This window comes from Chrysochloris asiatica, unplaced genomic scaffold (assembly GCF_000296735.1).
Source record: "Chrysochloris asiatica unplaced genomic scaffold, ChrAsi1.0 scaffold00003, whole genome shotgun sequence".
NCBI classification, from domain to species: Eukaryota; Metazoa; Chordata; class Mammalia; order Afrosoricida; family Chrysochloridae; genus Chrysochloris; species Chrysochloris asiatica.
The window spans coordinates 51,305,990-51,324,053 of record NW_006408521.1 but is presented as its reverse complement, the minus strand read 5'-3'; positions in this window follow the sequence as shown (position 1 = coordinate 51,324,053).

The following is an 18,064-nucleotide window of genomic DNA, read 5'->3' as shown; positions in this document are numbered from 1 at the left end:
GACACTTAACAACAACAATATATATGTATATACACACATATATGATGAGCTAGCTAGCTAGCTAGAGCAAACATTTGCCATTTCTACCACTTTCCATGTACAATCCAGCCCCACTCAGCACACCCCCATGTTACATAACCAGCAACCATTTCCCAATTTTTGTTTTTGTTTCTTGATCCCTTCTTTCTCCATTTTGTTTTCTTACCCAGCCAAACTTGTATCCTTGGGCCTCATAAATTTGGGATGAGGTGAGTCACAAAGTGTGGCTTTAAGGTTCCGGTTCATACATGCATGGGTTTATCCCAAACAAAATGTGTAAACATGTCTCTGTAATCAGCAAATCACTGCAGACAAGTTCTTTCAGTAGTACACTTGTCTTAGTAGGATTTCGTAAAAAGAAAAAGAAAAAAAAAAAAAGGTTCATGGAAACAGTGGCTTCTGAGGGGATTTCAGAGCCAGTTAAATGCAAGGCAAAGAGGCCAGCTCAGAAGGCTATGAGAGACTGTTTTGGGGATTCCAAAGGGCTAATCCTGATAGGGAGTCCTGATGTGGTACTGTAGGATGAGCACTGGGCTACTAAGTGTAAGGTTTGCGGTCCAACCCACCAGCCTCTCCTCGGAAACCCTGTTCAGGGTCACTATGAGTTGAAATGTAACAATTGAACACCAGTCTTGATAGATTTTCCTGAGGGGCACAGGACGTATTAAGAAAATTGGAAAGTGCGTTGGTGAGGAAAAGGCCAGGTAAGCTGTGCTGAGGGTTTTCTCTCTATCATGACAATGCACCTGCTCCTTCTCTGAGGGTAAAAGGGTCGTTCTGTGAGGATTTTATTAGGACTGTTTATTACATCTACCCTAAAGCCTTGTATTGCCCCTTTAGACTTCTTCTTGTTCCCCAAACTCAAAAACTGTTTAAAAGAAACACAATTTGAGTTCCTCACGGATGCCAACACTGTTGTTTAATGTGGTATCAATCAGAAACCATCTTCAGAAGTGTAGAGAAGTAGATGAAGGGCGTATTAAGGAATGATAGCATTCACGTTTTGAATTTTTTTTTGTTTAATAAATGTTTCTGTGATTTTGTAGAAAAACTTTTTAATGCATCCTGGAAGTTTGATTTGGGGCTGTGATGAGCACGGGAGAGGGCATGTCAAACAAATGACCAGTTCCATCTCACCTGGCTTTAGTTACTCCTTATCGTGAATTTTGGGGTTCCAGTACTCTTGGTCACCACCAATGTGTCAGTTTGTCGTGCTAGGGTGACTTGTGTGTTGCTGTGATACTGGAAACTATGCTACTGGTATTTCAAGGATGACCTATTGTGGACAGGTTTTGCCAGACCTTCTAGGCTAAAACAGACAATGAGGAAAGGCCTGGTGATCTACATCTGAAAGCTGATGTTGTGACGTGTCGTTAAGTCAGTTCTGACCCAAATCACCCCTCTGTCCAACAGAATGAAGCACCCCCCAGCCCTGCGACATCCTCACAATTGTTGTGATGCGGGAGCCCATAGCTGTTGTCATTTTTCCATTCCACCTCATTGGGGTCGCCCTCTTTTTCACTGACCCTCCACCTTATGAAGCCTGATGTCCTTCTCCAGGGACTGGTCCCTCATGATAATATGTTCAAAGTATGAGAGACGGAGTCTGGCCATCTTGGCTTCTAACTAGCATTCTGGCAATGTGAGATGTGACCTTTTTTCCACACTTACCCACAAGAAGAAAATACAGCCAGAGGTCCATCTCTCCCCGGTCTCGCACACGAATGAAACCTTTACATTCATCACCCAGCCTGAAATAACTTTGGGTTTTAAAGTCAGTAATAACTAAAAATAACAATAATTATATGCATTTAAATATAAAACATTCATTTAAATGGTGGATATTAACAATCATTACACAAGATAATAAGGTAACTTGGACCTTCAACATGTACTTGTAATAACAGCTAAATGCACAAAAATTTGCAATTGTGCTTGTTTCAAACCACTAATTCCAATATGTTGTAGTTAATTACTGGGCCATTTCATTGCTTTACTGCTTTAAGCGATACGATTTATTGTGCAAAGCATGGATAAAATGCCTTTCCTAAAGTAAGTTATAAAGAGCACATATCATAAAGCTACCACAGGATCTGGAGGTAAAGGTAACTATTTTTGATCATTTTATAAACATCATAGTATTTGATATTTTAAATCACAATGTTGACTTAATGACTGCCAGACAGCAGTCAATTTTGACATTTGATGTAGTGAAAACCAAAGTTATATATCTGACCCTGTCTAGCAGTATGTAGTTTCTCCTTTGTGATAGTATTCTGGGTATTAACTCAAGCATGCTTTAGCAAATGGCAAACGTGTTTGCAAACAGGTGGTTGAATTTGGACTTCCAACTGCTAGAAATCTAGATAATTCTCAGTTTGCTGATGTTCTATTGGGCGTAGGTCATGGAGGCTCTCTTTAGGAAGGAACATTTCTTGAAGCTGTTCCTGGGACGAGACCTTCTCAACACTTATAACTCCTCTGGTTAGAGAGGAATGGAAGTTAAGCCATCATTTTGTGAATGTACTTTCTTGTGCCTTTCCCGTCCCATCGCCTTCACTCCTGCTCAAACCTTCATTTTTTATTAGGAGAAGTTCTGTCTTGCATATGGGGGCTGCTGGTCAGTGCTGTAGGTAGGGGATGATTCCAATCTCCCTCCTTAGTGGATGTGGTGCCCAGATAAGTGAGAAGATGTTTCACCCCAGTCCAGCACAAGATGCAAACAAAAGGACATCTGAGAAAGTCACCATCTCTACTCTCAGTGGAGGGAGTGAGGTGACGCGCTCTGAAGTAGCCTCTCAGCAGGAACTGGAGTATTCCGCTGCATTTCTCTAATCAGCTACTTCAGGAGACAAGTTGGCAACAACAAATCGAGTCTCTATCGCTTCTTTCTTTCTTAACCCAGACAAATGGGAACCACTTCCCATAAAAAATGAGGAACTTTTGTTCCATGCGCATTTAAAACCATACCTCCTCCCTAATTGCACGGGCCATGAAAACGCTGTGCTCAGCAACCTTGGCCACAATTGCAGAATACCGACAGGCTTCGGGCCTTTTTAGCACAGCCCAGTTCATTCTCTTCAGATAATCACACAACAAATCCCAGTTATGGCTAGAGTACTTCTTTCCCACGATGCATCTGTACTGCGTAAACTCTGGTTCAGCTTGTACACATCAGACAGAGGTCATCCAAAGTTGTGGGGATCCACACTGATGGTGCCCACATGCTTTCTGCTCCAAAGACAAATTTTCTCTGATAAAATCATGTTGTTTTGCTTTGTAAGCTATTGTTCCGGCAGGGCACAATGGGAGAGAAAAACCCAGTCCAGTCTCCTACCCCAGAAAATGTAGAGGTTTTTGTTTCTAGGTCAGAGGATGATGACTTCCCCTTTCCACGCCTGGCAGGCAGCCTTGGGTGGAGGCTGTGCTTGCCTGGACATTTAGTAACTTGAGGAAGAGATGGAGCAATTAACTATCTGCTTTGCTATCACTTAGTAAGCCATGCGCCCAGAGTGGCCATCTTGAATTGATTGTTTCAGAGACACAAGTCAAAAGCAAGCTCCGTGCCAATCTCGTATGCCAACAGATGGCTCCAAATGAGGTCATTGTTTTGACAGCTTCACAGAAGAACCCAAGCAGCCTGAACAAACCCTTATATGAGTTGGATCATCAAGAACTGTGGGGAGATGAATAGTGAACTCAGCCCAAACATTGGGTAATGGAAGCCTCACCAGGGGTTTCTCTCTGTCTCATGATGTCCATGGGGACTCAAGTGAGGCTGGAGAAGAATGGCCCAACCCACCTCCCAACCACTCCCCTGCCCTGGGAGCTGGAACCACCTCCTGGGTGGCAGTGATGATCTGATTCGGGGGAAGACAATTATTTCACACCTCAGCGATTGCCCAAGCTCCATTGAGAAGCTTCTTGGCAGCCTGCAAGCTGATATTCTTGGAACACTCGGCGTTTTTTCACTAATTCCAAGATGTGCATTGTGGCAAGTCACATGACTCCAAAGTAACATTGGAAATTCAGAGACTTAAAGAGTGTCCACTGGGGCCACTTATCATTTGGATTGGGAAATTGGGCAAGCGTAGATCTTTTGGAGTGTCTCTGAAGATGACCACTGCATCTTAGTTTCCAGGGTGCCCACCACCATGGAGTGGTCCACACATGATGTCACTTGAGCCCTAGTATTGATGCAGTGTCACTATGTCCCTCAAGCTTAAACATCAAAAAAGAGGCGTTTCCCTGTTGTATACTGATGGTTCTCATAGAAATGGGGTCAAAGGTGGTCACAGTTTTCTTCTTCTTCATGATGTAGTAGGAAGAGCATTGGGTTATAAGTCTGTTTCCTACTGGTAGGTTCTTATTCGGTAAAGTCATGAGGGCAGAAAACCAGACTTGAGATCTGAGTCCTGTTGTGAATTCAGTTACGCCCACCTCCCCAACAAAACGGTTATGTTGAGGTCCCAATCTGTAAGTATGGCCCTGTTCGGAAATAGAGACTTCTCTGGTATGGCACTGTAGGATCAGTACTGGATGGCTAACTGCAAGGTCAGTGGTTCAAACCCACTATCTTTTTCTCAGAAACCCTACACAGGGTAGCTATGAGTTGGAACTGACCTGATGGCACTTAACAACAACATTAACGAAGTCATACCACAGTCAGGTGGGTTGTAAATCTAATTCCTTCTGAGTGATGTTTTATAGCTGCTTCTCGGAACCTATACAGGGTTGCTACAAGTGGGTACCAACTTGATGGCACTCAACCACCACAACAATATATATAACAGAATAGACAGAGAGAGAGCCAGGAATGCCCAGGCTACTGACCAAGAAGGACCCTTTTCTAGAGCAAATGTCTTGATTTGGACTTCCCACCCCGCAAACTGTGAAATAATAAATTCCTGTTTTTGAAAGTCACTCATTTGTAGCATTTTTGTTACTGCAGCCTTAGATAGGCATGGTGTAAGTCCATTCCGAGCACCAGCCACGACTTGCCTCTATTCCCAAGTTTCCCATCCTTGGAAGGAATACACGGAACTGTAAGATCTCTGAGGCACACACTCTGGTCATGTGGGATGCTTGTGTATGTAATAGGACATCTTTACCAGAGTGGAATCAAAGTAATCACAGGAGCAACTTTCATTTAAGAAAGTGAATTTCAAGTTCTTTCAACAGTTCACTCTCCACACTGGGCAGTATGAATCTTCAATGGAAAAGCTCAATGCACGGGAGTTTATTGTAGGTATTCATGACACATTTTGTGAGCTGGCTCACAAATGTTTTTCATTGCCTTGCTTTGAACGGAGAGATGAAAGACAGACTTCATAGTTCTAGAAAGATGTGCCACGTGGAACAACAATCTGGTGGCATGGGGCTTGGCCTATTGGTAATAACCCAAGGAGGAAGTCAGAATGAAAGTTAATCACAAAAATTGACTAGCCCAGTGGTACTGCCAGGCCATGCCCACCCTTCTGTGCAGGCACACCTTGTTTTATTGGCTCCACCGTATTGTGCTTAGCAGATGTTGCACTTTTTTTTTCAAATACAAGGTTTGTGACTACCTTGCTGTTTTTCCAATGGCATGTTCTCACTTCGTGTCTCTGTGTGACATGTTGGTCATTCTTAGAATATTTCAGAATGCTGTTGTACACACTTACTAGTTGACAGTATAGTGTAAACCTAATGTTTTTAAAAAAGTTTTTATTGAGTGATTGTTTACATGGGAGAACATCAGTTTTACACTCATCGTTCCATTGCAATGATTACAATCTCCTTTGTGCATCATCATTCAGTAGTATTTGCTTCCATTCCTTCTGTTGTTGTTTTTTTTTTTGTTTTTTGGTCGGGGTGTGTGTGTGTGCAGTGTACACAAAATACTGAGGAATATATAATTTAAACAACCAAAGGGCACATTCTGCAAGCCTGCCTCCTAGCCACCAGCACACAGCATTTCTCTTTCCATGAGTCTAGAGTCCTCAGCTGCTCTTTCTCTTCATGTCCTCATCTCTGTCTCCATCTCTAGTGTCGCTGCTTCTCTGGATAGGGTCCTGCATTCCACTCCTGCTCTTCTCCCTTGATGGCCCTAGGGTCATCTGTTCCTGGACTGTAAGATTAACTTCTCCCCTCTTTATGTTACAAAACTTCTATCTTTACAGTTGTGACAGTCACAATTAGTCATGATAATAATAACTCACTATTGAATCATAAGAATCTTATCCCCATCTCCTTTTACCAGACCTGTCTAGACAAGATGAAAACTATTCAGTAGGGACTCTACCTTCCCCCGTACACTCTGAAACTAAACTCCCTCTTGAAAACGTCTAAGCCAGTCACTTTGTGCCTTTATAGCCCGCATATTTTAAGTAGCCAATGTCTAAGTTTCTCGTCCCATCAACCCTGTATGCAGAGGGGATAGGATTGATACTTGATCATAAATCTAACTTTTGCATGCATTGGAAAAATCCCCAAATGTACAGGACTGTATTGTGATATTGATTTTATTGTGGTGCTCTGGAATCAAACTCGCGGCGCTGAGTTTTACCTGGAGACTGATGCTTCTTACCACGCTTGAGCTGCTCTTCATTCCCTTTCATAGCTTAGGGATCGTGGGGCCCCATCTGACATCTCTTCAAATGACGTCTTTTCATGTTGGCAACCAGTTTCTACCTGTTTCCTCTACTAAGGCATTATTTTGTCATGGATTAAATTGTATACTCCTTCCCCTAATATATATATGAAATTTTGGTCCCTATACCTGTGGATGGAGTCCTGGTGTGGTGCTATAGGATAAGCACTGGACTGGTTACCACAAGGATGGCGGTTCAAACCCACCAGCTAGTCCTCAGAAACCCTATGCAGGATTGCTATGAGTTGGAACCAACTTGACGGCACCCAAAACCAACAACATACCTATAGATACAATGTAATATAATCACATTCCATAACACAATCTAATGTAGGCAGTCGATGAGTTGAGGTCATCTGTGTGTTATCACTTCTGGGTTCTATAAGGAACATCATCAGCACAATGACCCGCAAGGACAAACTGGGGAAGACGTGCCCAAGAGCCAACACCAACCCCTCCCTCTTACCAACAAGGATGAAATCGACCTGGACAAGTCCTGACTTGGACTTTGAGATTCCAGAACTTTGAGAAAACAAAATTTTGTTGTTTAAAGTCACTTTTGTGCTGAGCATTGAGCTTTTTGAAAATCTATCTCTATGGTCCCAAAATGATTACAGCAAGTGGAAAGATGAGCCAGGGACCTTAAAGGGCAGTGAGTGTTTCTAATGAAGGTGGAACAGTGGGAAGGACATCATCAGTGTCACCGAATGGCATACATGTAGAAGCTGTTGAATTGGTATGTGTTTTGCTATGTGTTTTCTCAACAGCAACAACAAACTACATTAACTCAGAAAAAGCAACTCTTGTTGTTTTTTAAATTATAGAGTCACTAGGAAACTAAGATGGTCATTTACTTTGGGACCTGCCACCTACAGTGTATATAAACTGGGACAAAATATGGTTATGACACAGTCCCCTTTCTGAGGATCTCCTGGCCTAAGAGCACATGTTATAGGATAGAGACCTGCCCAGGGTATTTTCATTAGGAATCAATCAATGCACATCAGCACCTAACCCAACCTGGTGAATGGTGGTGGCGGTGGTGTGCCATGGAGTTGTCTCCAACTCATAGCAACCCTGCATAGGGTTTCCGAGGCTGTAAATCTTTACAGAAGCAGAAGGCTTCATCGTTTTCCTGCGGAGCAGCTGTTAGTTTCAAACTATTGACCTTGAGGTTTGCAACCCGACTCGTAACCACTACACTACCAGAGCTCCTTGGGAAGTGTGAATGATTCAAGCATAACCTGTTACAATTGAGTCAGTTTCAACTCATGGTGACCTCGTGTGTGTCAGAGTAGAGTTGTGCTCCGTAGGGTCTTCAGTGGCTGAGTGTTTTTTTAATTAGATCACCAAGTTTGTCTAAGAAATCTGTGGGTGGAGTCCAACTTCCAGTCTTTCAGTTACCCCCAAGTCCATTAACTGCTTGTACCATCAGTAAGGGGAGTCATCATAGGGTTTGCTAGGATGGGTGATGCATTCCAACCATAGGGGCAATATGAGCCCAAAACCACAAGCAGAACATAAGGCTGCATTCTTGTGTGCAGAACTACAGGGGGCTTGGTGTTGATGAAGTATGGCTCCTCCACTCACAATTCATGAAAGAGGTTTCAGCAATCAGATGTGTCTCTTCCTCCATGTGCTTCCTGTAGATGGTGCATTGGCCTAGAAAGATTGTAGTGGGGAGGTTAGGCTAGCCCCCATCCTGGTATGATTTACACATAACCTCTGATGCATGTGTCTAACATGAAAGGAGTTCAAATAATACAGTGATTCATCTTTCTCATTTGAAGACACTTCAGGAAAAGTGTGGGATGGTTTCTGGACGTTTTCATTGGAAAGCTGGAGGGAAGAGGCACTTATCCTCTAGCATGGGCACTGACTTCAAATAGGATCTTGAGTGGACCTCAGGGCCCCTTTGATGCTGAGTCATGGCCTGGATAGAGACAGAACTCTCCTGTTGTTAGCAGTCCAGTGCTTATCGTACCGCGTCATAGTAGCGATATTGTTGTTAAATGCCATCGAGTCTGTTTTGACTCATAGTGACCCTATGCACAACAGAACGAAGCACTGCCCGGTCCTGTGCCAGCCTCACAATCATTGCTATGTTTGAGCCCATTGCTACTGCCACTGTGCCAATCCATCTCCTTGGAGGGCTTCCTATTTTTTGTTAACCCTCCAATTTATCAAGCATGATGTGACATCCTTACTTCCTATATAAGGGATCTTCAAGAAGTTTGTGGGACGATTCCAGTATCTTTCAATTCCATTTTCCCATGGTCTTTTTGAAGCCCCCTGTACATACGGCTTTACATGATGGAAGAATGTAACCTACTCTCTCAGCCCCACCCTCATCTCCAAGCTGTCATTTGGTTTCATCACTGTTTTCTTATGTATAAAAAGAACTGCACCGACTTTATTGGTATTACCACTATGAGCCCACTTTAAAGATGAGGAAAACGGAGGCTCAGTAGTTTAAATGCAGTAAGCACACATATCTAATAAGGATCAAAGCTGGGATTAGAACCTAGGTCTATCTAGCTCCCAAACCAAACACCTCTTACAATATCCTTCAGGCTATACCAGTATCCATGGCATTTAAAGGTGGCCAGGTTGTAACGGAATCAATATTTCCCAACTCTGCTGTGGCGCTGTAGGATAAGCAGTGGACTGCTAACTGCAAGGTTGGTGATTCAAACCCACCATCTGCTCTTTGGAAACCCTATACAGGGTGACTATGAACCGATCGGAACCGATCTGTTGGCACTTACCAACCACAGCCTCTGTACAGCGTTGTTTTCAGACTGCAGCATCGTAATGAAGAGGCCCGGGCCATCGGACCCAGAGTCAGTTGGCTGAGCTGTCGGGCACTGGACGAGCCGCAGGAGAAGGATTCTTGCCATGGGCTCTGCTCTGTAGAGTTTCTTAATCATCTTTCCTCTCTTGACACCTAGATCTGAGAAAGAATTTATAAATATAAGCATATAAACGTGGATTTTGACCTTAATTATTAATCAAGTCTGCCCCATACTCAGAGACCTCTAATCTTTCTTAGTCTGTGGGGAAATATTTTAACTATGAAGTGACTTCAAAAAGTTCATGGAAAAATGCCATGATCTTTTCATTTCGTTTTTTCACAAACTGTTTGAAGCTCCCTTATCAATGAATTCAGCTCCAGAGACTTACATTTAAAGGCAATTTGTCTTCCTTCATGTGTGTGTGTGTTATGAGGAATCCCGATATTGCTGGTCACTTTCTTAACCCCGTGCCAGTGTGGTATCAGCATCTGTAACCTGAGAAGTCAATTTTCTAAATTAAATCCCTTATTGATCACTCCTGCCAGTTCAATAGGATAGGCTGGGAAAGGTAGCGAAAATGAAAGTGCGTTTGTTCAGCTTAACACTTAGTTCTCCCAGGAACATGAGCCCTGGTGTAGCACTGTAGGATAAACACTGGATTGCTAACTACAAGGTCAGCTATTCAAACACACCAGTGGCTCTGGAAACCCTGTACAGGGTTGCTATGAGTCAGAACCAACTCGACAGCACACAACAACAACCAAGAACATGTGCTGGGTACTCAGAGACTTCAGATCCTGATCTCAAAACCCACCCACTGCCACCAAGCCACTGCCACCAAGTCGACTCCAAATCTTAGCGACCGTATGTTGTTGTTGTTAAGTGCCGTTGAGTCGGTTCTAACCCATAACAACTCTGTCGAGGCTGTAAATCTTTACAGGAACAGAAAACCTCATCTTTCTCCCATGGAGTGGCTGGTAGTTTCGAACTGCTGACTTTAAGGTTTACAGCCCGATTTGTAACCACTTCGCTACCAGAGGTCCTTATACTACTGAGTAAAACTACTCCTTAGGGCTTCCTAGGCTAAATCTTTATGGGAGCAGATAGTCTCATCTCCTCCTATGGAGCAGCTGGTGGGATTGAACTGCTGACCTTGTTGCTAGCAGTCCAATACTTAACCCACCGCACCATCAGAGCTCCTTGTCCTAAGGAGAGGAGTCTTCTTGCACCGGGATTTCTTCTGGGTTTGGTAGGTAAAATGGCACTGTCTAAGTGTGGCGCTGTGGGCTAATGCGTCAGACCGCAAAGTCGTTTGAACTGTAAGGTCAGTGGTTCAAGCTCACCAGCTGCTCCTTGGAAATTCTATACAGGGTCGCTATGGGTCAGAATCGACTTGACGGCACTTAACAACAACAACAAGTATCTTAAGAACAAAGTTTCTAGAAGTGAGTGCTTATAAGTGCTGAAAGTTCTGATAGCACAGTGATTAAGAGCTCAGCTGCTAACTGAAAGGTCAGAGGTTCACACCCACCAGCTGCTCTATGGGAGAGAGATATGGCTGTATGCTCCCATAAAGATTACAGCCTTGGAAACCCAAGTGCTACTTTGTCTGACTTGATAGCACATAACAGGAATAATAACATGAAAGAGTTAGAGCTGAGAAGGTCAGAAACACTGCAGCCAGACATTTGAGGAAGTAGATATTGAAGACTTTGGTCTCCTCAAAATCTTACAAGGAAATGGCTATTATCCACAAGAATTTCTGAAGAAAGTTCTACCAACTGGCTTGGTGTGTAACAGCAACATGAATGTTTCATACAGACTGACTGAGAAATGCCCAGTATTGTACATCTACCCAGGTCTGTTAAACTGACCTACCAAAAAAAGAATTGTGTCTTCTGGTCCACAATCCAAATTCTAGCATGGAAGCACACAGGGGAAGCGATTCGGGGAATTAAAGTTTCTGTGGCTTAGAACAAGGAGAGCTGGTGGCTTAGTGGGTGGCTGGTGACTGCAAGTTTGAACCCATCAGCTACTCCATGGGAGAAAGGTGAAGCGGTCTGCTCCTATAAAGATTTATAGTCTTAGGAACCCCAGGGAGCAGTTCTACTCTGTCCTATGTTATTACGACGCATCACTGAGTCAGGTCTGACTCATAGCAACCCTGTTTCTGAGGAGCGACTGGTGAATTTGAACCACCAACCTTGTAGTTCAAACTGACCTTCCGGTCTAGCACATCATCTCACAGCACCACACTAGGACTCATACCAACTCCATGGCAGTAGATTTTTTGGTAAGCCTTAGAACAGCATGGAGGTGACACTAAATTGACAAAAGACCATTTACCAGTTGTCCTTAACGTGTGTCCAGATGGCCCTCAAGTTGGAGTTTTACACCATTATTGCTTTTAGGGTGATTATTACAGGTACCCTTGATTTCTAGACAGCAGGTCTGGGAGCATCATTTAACTTGGTACTTTTCTGTCTTCCTTCTCAATGCTGCCACAAGGAGCTTCTCATTGCCTAGGTTTTGGTCTTTGTTTTGCTCACTTCGGAGCTCTGGAGTAATTATATAAATGGCTTCCCAGGGACCCTCCCTTTCTCCCGGGGGGGGGGGGGAGAAGAAACAACTCAGCAAAGGCAGGGGAGAAATTTGCACAACTTGAAGAGCGTAAACAATGTGACTGGAGAAATTGTTGAATTGTTATATGTTTTGCTATGTATATTTCATTCATGGTGGTGGTGGTTATGTGCCATGCAGTTGGTTCCAACTCATAGCAACCCTGACAGGGTTTCTGAGGCTGTAAGTCTTTACGGGAGCAGAAAGCCTCATCTTTCTCCCACGGAACAGCTGGTAGTTTCAAACGCTGACCTTGAGGTTAGCAGCCTGATTAGTAACCCCTACACTACCAGAGCTCCTTAAAATACATGAGATTGTTTTAAAATTTGAATTATTCAACAAGAGTAGTAGAGAGAATGGCCTTAGATCACCAGCGGCTCAATTTCCAACTAAGCAACAGGTAAGTATTCGTTGTGGTTGTTGTTGTTAAGTGCCCTCAAGTTGGTTCCGACCCTGTATAGGATTTCTGAGGAGTGGCTGGTGAGTTTGAACTGTCAAACTTGCGGTTCAAACCAATCTTGTGGTCTAGTGCTTATCCTACAGTGCCATACCAGGACTCCGAATAGGTATTTAGGTGGGACCTATGGTTGTGGTGGTGGTGTGCCATGGAGTTGATTCTGACTCAGAACAATCCTGTATAGGGTTCCCAAGGAGGGACTGGTGGGTTTGAACCACCGACCTTTCAGTTAGCAGTCCAGTGCTGATCCTATAGCGCTATTCCTGAACTCCATAATGTTCTAAATGCGACGATAATTTGATTAGTCTGTGAGATGCTGTTCAGTGTGCATTCACTCATTCCCAGCTTCAGTCCTGAGCATTCATGATGTATCTACATTGAATTAGATCTGGAGACGAGACCAGAAGGGGAGGTAGAGCATGTCTGTGTGGCAACTCAGGTACTAGGTCCACAACTAGATGTTAAACAATGAAAATCCCTGGTCTGTACCATCGTCACTGAGCTGCCTGGCCTAAGTGTGTGTTTTCAATAGTTACCATGTGACTCTTTCTACTCTCATACTAGAAAATCGCCCCCAAATAACCAGTTCATCTGCCTTCAACAATGCCCGCCGCTCCCCCTGGGACCACCCAACTGCTAGGAGCTGCCAACACATGCACCCAGCTACTAGACACGTTCCCAGACGAGGCTTAATTAAATCCTTTAATTATTAGCTACTCACCACATTCGCATCATTCCCAAGCGTTTAGCACCAGAATCATTTAGAGGAACAAGCCAGCCTCCTATCTGTCTAAATTTCTGCCTCAATTAGAGCTTTATCAGATTCGGGGAAGCTGAAATTCTGAGGTGTTTTTTTTCCAAAACACTAGTATTTACTTGTATATAAAGAAGGGGTTACATATAAAGGAGTCCTGGAGTGGTGCTGTGGATTAATGTGCTGAACTGCAAGGTCGTCTGAGCTGTAGGTCAGTGGTCCAAGTTCACCAGCCGCTCCTTGGACACCCTATAAAGGGTCACTATGAGTCGAAACTGACTCAAAGGCACTTAAAAACAACAACATTGAAGAGGTGGGAAGGTGAAATTACACCCACACATAGATTTAAGATTCTGGTGTCGTGGCGCTGTGGGTTAATGTACCAGACTACAAAGCCGTTTGAACTGCAAGGTCGGAAGTTCAAGCTCACCATCTGCTTCTCAGAAATCCTATACAAGGTCTCTATGGGTCGGAACTGACTCAATGGCACTTAACAACAACAACAACAATTCTACATATGCGTTAATATGTGCTACAAATATAGTAGAGCACACAGTAGAGGCAAAGCTAGGGACTCCTGAGATTGTGGCCCTTAGACACCCTTTAGGCTGGGAACTGAACGCCATTTTCAGCCAAACAACAGACAGGCCTATGAGATGAGGAATAACCCCAGGGAGGTACACACTCATTGGATCTACCAAAAGGGTAACATTTGCCCAATTTGTTTAGAAGGCAGGACAGGACAGAACAGAAGGATGAGGGAAATGGTAAACACAGGAAGGAAGTGAAAAGAATGCTATTGCATTGTGGGATTGCAGTCAATGTCATGAAACAAATGCATATGAGTTATTACATGGTAAATGAATTTGCTTTGTAAACTTTCAACCAAATCACAATATAAATGGAAATAAAATTTTTTTAAAAAAAGAAAATGTCCTTTGTCTGAATTGTTAAGTAAAACCCAGACTTCAGGGTTGAACCTAAATGTTGTTGTTTTGTTGTTTAGTTCCATTGAGTAGGTTCTGATTTACAGGGACCTGGAGTCCTGGTGTGGCGCTGTGGGTTAATGCGCCAGACTGCAAAGCCGTTTGAACTGCGAAGTTGGCGGTTCAAGCTCACCAGCTGCTCCTCGGAAACCCTATACAGGGTCACTATGGGTCAGAACTGACTCTACGTCACTTAACAACAACAGCAACAAAGGGTTTCTGAGGAGTGACCGGTGGATCTGAACCACTGCCCTTGAGGTTAGCAGTCCTGTGCTTATCCTACAGAGCCAAACCAGGACCCAAACACAGTATCAGTGGTAGCATGCTGTAGAGTTGGGTCCAACACATAGTGAGCCATTGTATAGGGTTTTCCAAGGCTGTAAATCTTTAAACCTTATGTTTCTCCCACAGAGTGGGTGGTAGATTCGAACTGCTGACCTTGCAGCTAGCAACCCAATGTGTAATCACTATACTACCAGGGCTCCTTAAATACAGTATTAACTTAATCAAATTCATTGATGGAGGAGCCGTATCAAAGGGCATTATTTACAGATCCAAACACTATCCATTGTACACCTTTAGTATTTATGTGCCCTCCCTCCAGCCTGGACTGTAAACACATCTGGGGCATTAGTGCCATCGAGTCAGTTCCAACTCATAGCAACCCTGTATAGTGTTTATGAGGAGCTGACCTTGCAGTCTAGTGCTTATCCTACAGCGCCACACCAGGAATCCATCCTGGGCATACAGATCATCGTATTTGTTTTCTAAGGGTTTATTTTTGGCAGTCTATTCAACACAAATGGATGGAATACATGTGTCACGTCCTGGTTTGAAAGACAGATTCCTAGATAAACGTGGGCAGATGACGCCACCTCTCTAGACATCAGAATCCTTCAGGACACTGCTTGAATTCAATAATCTTTCTACGCCCTTCCAACACTGACTTTATAAGAGCTGATTCAACAGGAGTTTAAAAGTCAAGGTAAAGATATACGCAGCGCATATTCTTCTCTTCTTTGTCATCTCAAACGTGAGCTCAGATTGTATGTCTCTAATATAAACTCAGTGGCAGCTGGTAAAAAGAGAGAAAAAAAAAGGTCTTCAAGTCACCCTAATTAGGTTTGTCATTAAACCTATCACATGACTCCATTCTTCCAAGCCCTTGAGTCTTCAACCTTCATTTATGAAGAGATCCTGAAAGTGGATAAGGTTTGCATTTGAAAGAAGAAGAGAGAAGGGGATGTCCAAACAACAAAGAATCATAGTTTTAAATTGAGAAGCTACCCTGGACTGGGGTCTTCAAGGTTCTTGGATTGCTGTTCCCAGGCCCTGTTGCCATGAATCAGCAACTATGGGGCAGGGTGTGGGGTGTGGAGTGTTGGATGTGACCTGGCAGCATCTTTGAAAGTTTGCACCACATGGAGCTTGCTTCTTGCTCCATCCTCAATGCCTTGTGCCTGGCAAACAGTGCTGAAATCAGTGCCTGGCAGCCTCCCTTCCTGCTTTGCTGATGGGGGAACGTCTGATGGGACCTGGGTGTGTGCCTGATAGGACGCTGGTGATCCGTGTGATTCATGACAGCCAGTTGACTTGTAACACCTTAAAATGATGACCCTCAGAGAAGACTGACACCGATGAAGACCCCCTTCTCTCTCTTCACAGCTGCCCTCCCAGACACGGGTCGTGCTCTCACTTCAGATCTTCCTTTACTTTTCACTTCTCCTTCCTGGGGAATTGGTCTTCTCCTGCCTCACACGGTCTGTGGATCTTCATAACTGTCGCCATCCGCTTGTCACCATGCTGTGTGTCCTCAAGGCTGTGGCTGGCTTCCAGCAGCCGGAATGCTACATCGCCCTACAGGACAGCACCCAAGTCCATTAAGTGCCATGCTACTGAAAGCTTGTGACCATCATTCTCTTCCCACAAAAAGAATTTATTTTCTCTTTGTAACTGGTGAGCAGCATGAAACGTAATGAAACAGAACCGCCATTTTATTTTCACACAATGACACAGTGTTGTCAAGGATACTCAGGAATGATGATGGATTGAATATACACAGGGGACAATAGTGATGCTTGACTGCACGTTCTTTCGGTATTGAAATCACAGTGGCTTCTTACCCCCACCCCTCCCCTAATAGAGTCCAGTAACAAGCTCTTGTGTTGAGTGTGTTCACAATGCAATTGAGAGGTAGGTATGAATGGGTTCTCATTCTCTGAGGGTTGTTGTTAAGTGCTGTCGAGTTGGTTCCAACTCATAGCGACCATGTCTAAGGTTTCTGAGGAGCAGTTGGTGGGTTTGAACTGCCAACCTTGTGGTTTGAAGTCCAGTGCTGATCCTACTGCGTCATGCCAGGAATCATGGCTCTAAAAAGACTGTGGTTGCTATTAAGTGCCTTGAAGTTGGTCCTGACTCATAACTACCCTCTATGGGGTTTCTAAGGAGTGGTTGATGAGTTTGAACCACTGACCTTGTGTTCAAACCGAACTTTTGATTCCGTGCTTTATCTCACAGTTTCATACCAGGACTAACAAGAGTAAAACCATTTAAAACTAAAGCCCAAACTGCTAGAATTCATGTTGTTGTCAAATGCCGTCAAGTCAATTTCCACTCCTAGTGAGTTGGTTCCAACTCATAGAGACCTTGTATAGAGTTTCTAAGGAGCGGCTGGTGGGTTTAAACTGCCAACTTTGCAGTTAGCAGTCCAGTGCTTATTCTACAGAGCCACACCAAGACGTAAAAAGAATGAGAAAAAAAAAAAAAAAACCACCAAAAAACTGAAAGTAGGTTTATTTTATATTAGAGTAAGCAGAATTTAGGTTATGGTGCTGATTTTCAGTGTGAACTAAGTGAAGCATGTTGGGGCATTTGAGGCATAATTTTTCTGATGATTATCTGATAGCATTTGACATTCACAGCATGGGGATCACAAGGATCTTTTTTTTTTTTTTTTTTCCAAAAATATTGGAGGTTATTTCTATTTCCTCCTGGGACCCTCTTCATCCTTTGCTATTTATGTCTCTAGCCTCTGACATACCCATTGCATCATGATCTTAGGTGACTTTCTGTTCTCTGTTTCATTTGCCTGCTGGTCTAATTCTTACATATCCTCATTTATCAGTGGGTATGACTGTGATCAGATGGTTTCTAATTTAATCATAAGCTTATCATCATAAAAAATGATAATATAATGATAGAATTCTTTCCTAATTTCACAAAAAGTTCATTTTGTCAGTTCATTCATGATTAAAAAAAAAAAAAATTCTGATGATTTTTCCTTCCCCATGAAACCTGTAACAGGGAAATTGATCACCGAAAAGAACAGCAATATTGCTTTCACGTGATAGAGGTGTACTGCCAGAGCTGATCAAGAAGGTTGATAGGATACACACATGGGCAAACCTGAAGAGTTGGCTCAAGGTGTCTTCTGTATACATATGTAAACATATATCTAGATATACACATACGGTCTAGTGCTTAGCCTATAGCGCCACACCAGGACTTGAATATATACACACACACACACACACACACACACACACGCACGCGCACGCGCATGCACGCACATGCACACACACACACAAACACACACACACACATATATATGTATATATATTTATATACATATACACATACATATATATACATGTATATATACATATACACACACATATACACACACATGCACATATATATATATTTATATATACGTATATATGTTTATATACATATATATACATGTATATATACATATTCACACATATATACACACACGCACAC